The following is a 7,286-nucleotide window of genomic DNA, read 5'->3' as shown; positions in this document are numbered from 1 at the left end:
GACAAAGTAACAAGATGGTCAAATGCAGAAATGTGCCTTTGAAATCCACACTGTGCAGTCATTAGTAAATTGCGAGAGAGAGCCAACATACCAGCCGGGCATGAATCATACGTTCCATCATCCTGCAAACACCAGCTGGTGAGAGAGATGGGGTGGTAGCTAGAAGGAAGGTTTCTGTCCTTGCTGGGCTTAGGTATGCGGTTGTACGTATTAAGCAAAAAATGCTTGCCCACAAGAAAGAGGTGTTGCAACATTTGAGTGTGGACAGTGTCTGGTCCTCAGGCGGAGGATAAGGATGAACTGAGAGCTTGATCAAGTTCCTTCATAGTAAATGCGGCATTGTAGCACTCATGATTCTGAGAAGAAAAGTGTGTTGCCCATACCTCCTCCACTTGTTTCCGATGGAGGAAGGCAGGATGATAATGGGAAGAGCTCGAAATTTCTGCAAAATGGCAGCCCAAGGTGTTGTGGATAGCATTAGGGTCAACAACGATATCGTCTGCTACTGTCAGGCCAGAAACTGGTGAATGGATCTTTGTCCCAGAGAGCCGTGGGAGGTTGGCTCACAAGACAGAGGAAGGGGTGGAACTGTTAAAAGTTCCAGTGAATGAAATCCAGCTAGCTTTTTTACCATCCTGAAGAATACGGTTTTTTGGGACGCACAAGGTCCTGTACTGGAATGTTATGGGGAAAGGGGCACAACAATAAACAATGTACTTTACAGTAATATGCTTACTGCCAGGAAAGCCTGCAGTTCGAAGCAAACGCCGAGGATTGCTGTCAAATGGTGTTGTGTTGTTGCGCGACAATTCCCGTCCACAACTGCTGCCCACACGGCTGAAACGCTCCAGAAACTCAAATTTGAAGTACTGGATCATCCTCCATATAGTCCTGATCTTGCCCCTTCTGACTATCACTTCTTTGGCTCACTCAAACAGGCATTAAGGTGCCATCGATTTGTCTCGGACGAAGCAGTGAAAGAAGCGGTGCATTCCTAGCTCGCAGCTCAACCGAGAACCTTCTTTTATGAGGGCCCCATGAAGCTTGTACAACAGTGGACCAAGTGCATTGAAATGCAAGGAGACTATGTCGAAAAATGATGTTCTTGTAAGTTTCCTATTTGATTACAATACAATTTTATAACTACTTTGCAGATAATAATTGACTTACCCTCGTAAGTTGCCATTTGGGAGTGCACGCAGATGGGGTACGAGTGTCAGCAAATGGATAGCACATGGGAAATGGTCACTCGAGTAGGTGTCAGAAAGAACAGACCACTCAAGACGATGGGCAAGCTGGGCAGTGCAGCAGGATAGGTCCAAATTGGAATAGGTGTGCAAGGAATCAGAAAGGAATATGGGTGTTCCAGTGAAGAGGTTGCATTGATTAAGAAGATCACTCTCAGAAAGGATGTAGGGGAACCCCAGATGGGATGATGCACATTAAAGTCACAGAGTAGCAGAAATGAGGGAGGTACCTGCCCAATAAGCTAAAGGTGGTCTGCTCTGGCAACATCGAATGATGGAGGGACATAAATGGTACAGAGGGAAAATGTCAGGTGAGGAAGGAAAAGACGAACTGCAACTGCCTGAAGATGGGTAGTCAGGGAGATGGACTGACTATGAACATCATCCTGATGGGCAACATGATGCCCCCATGTGAGGGAATGCCTATCTCAGGGGGGAGGTCAAAGCGAACCGGGAATAAATGTGGAAGCTCAAAACGGTCCTGAGGATGCAATTTTGTTTCCTGAAGGCAGAATAAAACGGGAAAAAAGGGATGCTGCAATGCTAAAAGCAGCTGTAAATTCTCTTTATGGGCCCAAAGGCCTCGAACATCCCATTGGAGGAGAGTCATGATGAGGAAGAAACGAAGCGGTGTCACCTCAGTGGATGCCGAGTGAGAGCCTGTGAAGACTCGCTGCTACAGGGCACAGAATCAGAAGGTCCACAGAAGCATCGGCTTGCTTGTGCTGCCAGTCTGTGGAGTACAATGCAGAAAACTGGTTGGTGGTGCACACCAGCAACACAGAGGCTGACAAGGCTAAGGTATCACATGGCAAAACCATCGAAGAGGATCAACGAGTCAGCGGCGAAGAAGAAGAAGAAGAAGAAGAAGAAGAAGACCGTTTGCCTCTGCTGGACTTCTTCCATCCTTTCCAGTTAGCAGAGGAGGACCCAGATGATGTTTGGCTGGAGGGACGTAGGAAGTGTTCAGGGGAATGCTCTTCCTGTCTTTCCAGCCTACCAGTTGTGTAGCTGGTAGCTTCGCCCCTTGTGGCGAGAGTTTGATGACTTGGTGCACAACTGGATGGGGAGGATGGCAATGCTCCCTTGAGACACTGGTTGATTTCACAACATCAGAGCTGAATTTGAGGTTGCATGTCTGCGTGGCCTTGTCCTTCATGGAGTGAGAGTTAACAAGAACAGAACTACAAGTGCCAGATGTGAGAACACAAGATTTGCAACTAGCCAATAACTTGCAAGTGACTAGGTAAGGCACTTTTTCCTTTACCCAGATCACCTGGATAGGCCGCTCATCAAGATACATGGAAAAATCCCATGAGGAGGAGGCATGGCTGCCATAGCAACTGATACAGTGGGGAGGAGGAGGAGGCAGAGAATTGCTCTCATGCTCATCCTCACCACAGGTTTGCATTTGGCTGGGTGTTGTCAAGACGTTCTCGTGTGACTGAAACAATGACACAGGTTGCAGTGCATCAGGTCAGTATGTATGGTCAGACTGTGATAATTTCATAGCCTGCTTTGATCTTGGAAGGAAGCACCACTCTATCAAAGGTGAGAAAAAGAGTGCGAGTGGGCACTACAGTGGAATCTACCTTTTTCATCACCCGATGGACGGCAATGACACCCTGATCACAGAGGTAAGATTGGATTTCAGCCTCGGTCAGTCCGTCAAGCAACCTAGTGTAAATAACACCATGAGAAGAATTCTTGAGTTGTATGGGCCTCGACACAAACAGGATAGCCATGGGGAAGTGAGACGCCAAGCAGTTGTTGTGCTTGAGAACCAGAAGTAGTCTCCAAAAGCAAAGTGCCATTCCGTAAACGAGAGCAGGAGTTCACAGGGTCAGCAATGGCATCAACAACTTTCTGGATAATAAAACCATGAGGAACTGTGGTGCAGCTGGAAAGGTCTTTGAACTGTTAGCCTCATTCCACTTACTTTTTGTAGATGTTGATTAGGAAGACGATTGGCTCATTGCGAGGAAATCCCCCATGATTGCCAGCATCTCCGATGGCGCACTGCTTCCAACTGGGGGTCCCCTTCACAAGGGGGCGCACCCACCATAGGCGATTTTTCACACCTCAGGCCACCTCTTATACGTCAGATTTGCGGGCCGGCCATCAGGTTCGCACAGGAAGAACAAGAAAAAGAGGAACCTCAAATACTGGAGCGGAGGAACAAGAGAAGTAGGGAAACAAAGGAAGAAAAAGGGAACAAAAAAGTGGTGAGACTGTTCTTGTGTCAGTGACAGATAATGTGGAAATTCCCAATAACACCCCAGACATGTTCCCCAATAGAGGGGGGAGGGGGGGGGGGGGGGAGAATAGCAAGAAGATAGACATGCAGTCGGAAGGGAAAAGATGACGCAAAGGCTGAGGTCCTGTGGTACACACGCACAAAACCACCAAATAGCAGCAATTCTCCTGGGAATGGAGGAAATGGGAACCAAGCAACTATTCAAGATCATGTGTAGAATCTCAGACTGCACACATACCATCAGAGTTTTCGAAAAATATCAACCCCACAATCCCAAAGACAGCACAGTCAGTTTAACGGCTCATGCATCAAAGTTGCTGACATGATAGCCATGGAGAAGTGAGGCAGCAAGCAGTTGTTGCACTTGAAAACCAGAAGTAGCCTCCAAAAGCAAAGTGCCATTCCATAAACGAGAGCAGGATTTCACAGGGACGGCAATGGCATCAACAATTTTCTGAATAATAAAACCACGAGGAACTGTGGTGCAGCTGGAAGGGTCTTTGAATTGTTAGCCTCATTCCATTTACATTTTGTACATGTTGATTAGGAAGATGATTGGCTCATTGCAACACAGGGAGAAAGAAGATAAAGAGGAACCTCAAATACCGGAGCGGAGGAACAAGAGGAGTACGGAAACAAAGAGAGGAAAAAGAGAACGAAAAACAGTGGTGAGACTGCTCTTATGTCAGTGACAGACAATGCGGAACATTCCCAATAACACTCCAGACATGTTCCCCAAGGGAGGGGGGAGGGGAGAGAGGGGGGGGGGGGAGAATAACAAGAGAGGATAGACTTGCAGCACGGAAGGAAAAAGATGCTGCAAAGGCTGGGACCCTTGATAGCCAAGCACAAACCCACCAAAGAGAGGTGAGCCCCTGGGGCGTGGAGAAAATGGGAATCACGCAACTATTCAAGTTTGTGTGTAGAATCTCAGTCTGCAGACATACCATCAGAGTTTCAGAAAAATATCAACCCCTCAATCCCAAAGACAGCACAATCAGGTTAATGGCTCATGCATCATGCATTCAAGTTGCTGACAAGAATAATATACAGAATAATGGAAAATAAAACTGAGGATCTGTAAGATGATGATCAGTTTGGCTTTCAGAAAAGTAAGGGCACCACATATGTGCATGACATTTCAACTAATAATGAAAGCAAGACTTTGAAAATCAGCAGTAAGCTACAGGGAGAGATGGACAAAATACAAAATGTACAAGAACAAGAGGGAACAATAAGAATTAGAGAAAAAGAACGATATGCTCTTATGAGAAATTGTGTAAGATAGGGACGTAAATTTCTTAATCTGTACACTGAAGAAGCAATACAGGTATAAAAGGAAGATTCAAGAGTGGGATTAAAATTCAGGGTAAAATGATATCAATGATAAGATTCACTGATGGCATTGACATCCTCACATAAATGAAGAAAAATTACTGGATGTGTTGAATAGGATGAACGGTCTAATGAATACAGTATATGGTGAGTAAACTGAAGAAATGTGAAATGAGAGCGCCAATAAACTTAACATCAAAACTGAGGACTATGCAGTAGACAAAATAAAGGAATTCTGCTACCATCAAAGAAAAATAAAACATGAGACAAAGCAAGGAAGACGTAAAAAACAGATTAGTGCCAGTGAAGAGGCCATTCCTGGAGAAGAGAAGTCTGCAAATATCATTATTAGCCTTAATCTGAGGAAGAAATCTACGAGACTGTATTCTTGGAGCACGGTATTGTATGGTAGTGAAACATGGACTACGGGAAAGTTGAAGAAAAGAATCTCAATGTTTAAGATGTGGTGCTATAGAAAATTAGGTAGACTGATAAAATAAGAAATGAGGAGATTCTCCAATGAATCACAGAAGAAAGGACCATGTGGAAAACACTGACTACATGATGGGACAGGATGGTAAGATATGTGTTAAGACATCAGGGTACGAGAACAAGCTGTAGAGGGTAATAATGTTAAAGGAAGACAGAGACTGAAACGTATCACACAAATAACTGGGGAAGTTGTACGCACTTGTTGTTCTGAGATGAAGAGGTTGCCACTAGACAGGAATGTGGGGTGGGCCATGTTGAACCAGTCAGAAGATTGATGACTAAAAAAGTCTCTTGGATAAAAAGAATGAGTTGGGTTTCACGAGGTGCCAGCAGCCTCCAGCAACTGTTGCTGAAACGGCAGCAGCTTCATTTGTGTTCTGTATGTAGAATCATATGGTATCATGTCAGATCTAGACCCCTTTCCCTAGTTGAACAATTGTAATTCATGTTCTATCCCACTGTTAATTTCTGAGATATGTATTTTGGTGTTAATGCATGACTGAAAGGGGTAACTGTAGTACCACATTTCTCACTAAAACAATTTTGGGAAAAGGAATTTAGTGTTTCAGTCTTCCGTCATTCTCCATTCTTGTGCCAGTAATATGAATCACTGTTATGTGGTTTATATCTGTTTACTCACTTAAGGTAAGACCAAAACTTCTTAGAATTGTTTGTCAAACCAACAGATTAGGCCATACTTTCAAATCTGTTGAACAAAAAAAATCATGGATCTCTCCTTGAACTCATTCTGCCTTAATTCAGTTCTTTGGCTGTTTAAATCTCCCAGTTTTCAGAGCAACTTTCTAACAGTGCTGTAAAACTAGAGCAGGCCTTTCCCATCCTTCACAACTTCGTAAACATGCACCTGTCCGGGGCATATTGTACAGTACTCTTGAATTTTGTCCATCTGCACTCCATTTCTAATCTCAAAAAGAATGTTTGGTGCTGACTGTTAAATAACCTGAAATATGTTTCTTGTCACACTAACTATGCAAAAGTTTCTTCCTACCTTTCTTAACATTCGTACTGACACTCACAGGGATGCTTTAACCCCCATATAACTGAGTCCCTGCGTTGTTAAGTGAATCAAAAACTTCTGGCCTGTGTGTATCCTTGAGATCCAAGACTGTCTCCAGCAGTCATTCTTTGAACATTGCTCAAGGTAACTTTTCGATAAACCATTTAGAACAATATCACATGAAACTTGGCGGATACAGGAAAACCTCAAGGAGGGAGTGCTAAAGATATCTTGAACTACTTTTACTTTTACAATAATAACAAATAATCAAGTCACACGCAAAGTTGAAGAAAGTTTTATTTAAACTAATTATTCACATATAGAATACAATGCCATCTTATGAAATAACAAAAGTTACAATTGTGGTTCTCTTCCGGTGTGAGTGAGTTCAAATATGCCATACCCAAGGTGTTTTGAAGTGCTGATTATTGACTGTCGTCGTTGCCACACAAATCTTGCTGTCACCATAACTGGAGGTAAGGGAGAGGAGGGCAAGATGCAGTGTTGAGTTTATTGTTATGCCAGCACCAGAGGGAGATACATGTGGCAGAGGTGGCTAGGGTACTTCATACCTGACCTCACAGTGTTACATTTCTGGCTGTCAGCAAGTTTATGATATATATATTTTTAGCAGGGCTTCCCAACCTTTTCAGCTGCTGGGCCCCTTCTTCAGTTGAAAATACATGACGGACCCCTAGTCAGTCAAGAGCACAGTAACTTTAAATTTCAGAGCGAAACCCATTGGGAACTGAAACCTTCATAATGCAAGTGCCTTGTTCCCAATGACCTCAGCTTCCTCGACAACCCCCCCCTCCCCCCCCCCCCCCCCCCGAAGTAGCAATAATCTTTGGTTTAGAGATGAATGAAAACAACTTAACTTCAAATTAATGATCTAATTTGAATTCCCACTATATCCAGACACCTAGTGGATTTACTC

Source organism: Schistocerca gregaria, chromosome 4, assembly GCF_023897955.1.
Source record: "Schistocerca gregaria isolate iqSchGreg1 chromosome 4, iqSchGreg1.2, whole genome shotgun sequence".
Classification (NCBI taxonomy): domain Eukaryota; kingdom Metazoa; phylum Arthropoda; class Insecta; order Orthoptera; family Acrididae; genus Schistocerca; species Schistocerca gregaria.
This window is presented reverse-complemented; position numbering follows the sequence as displayed.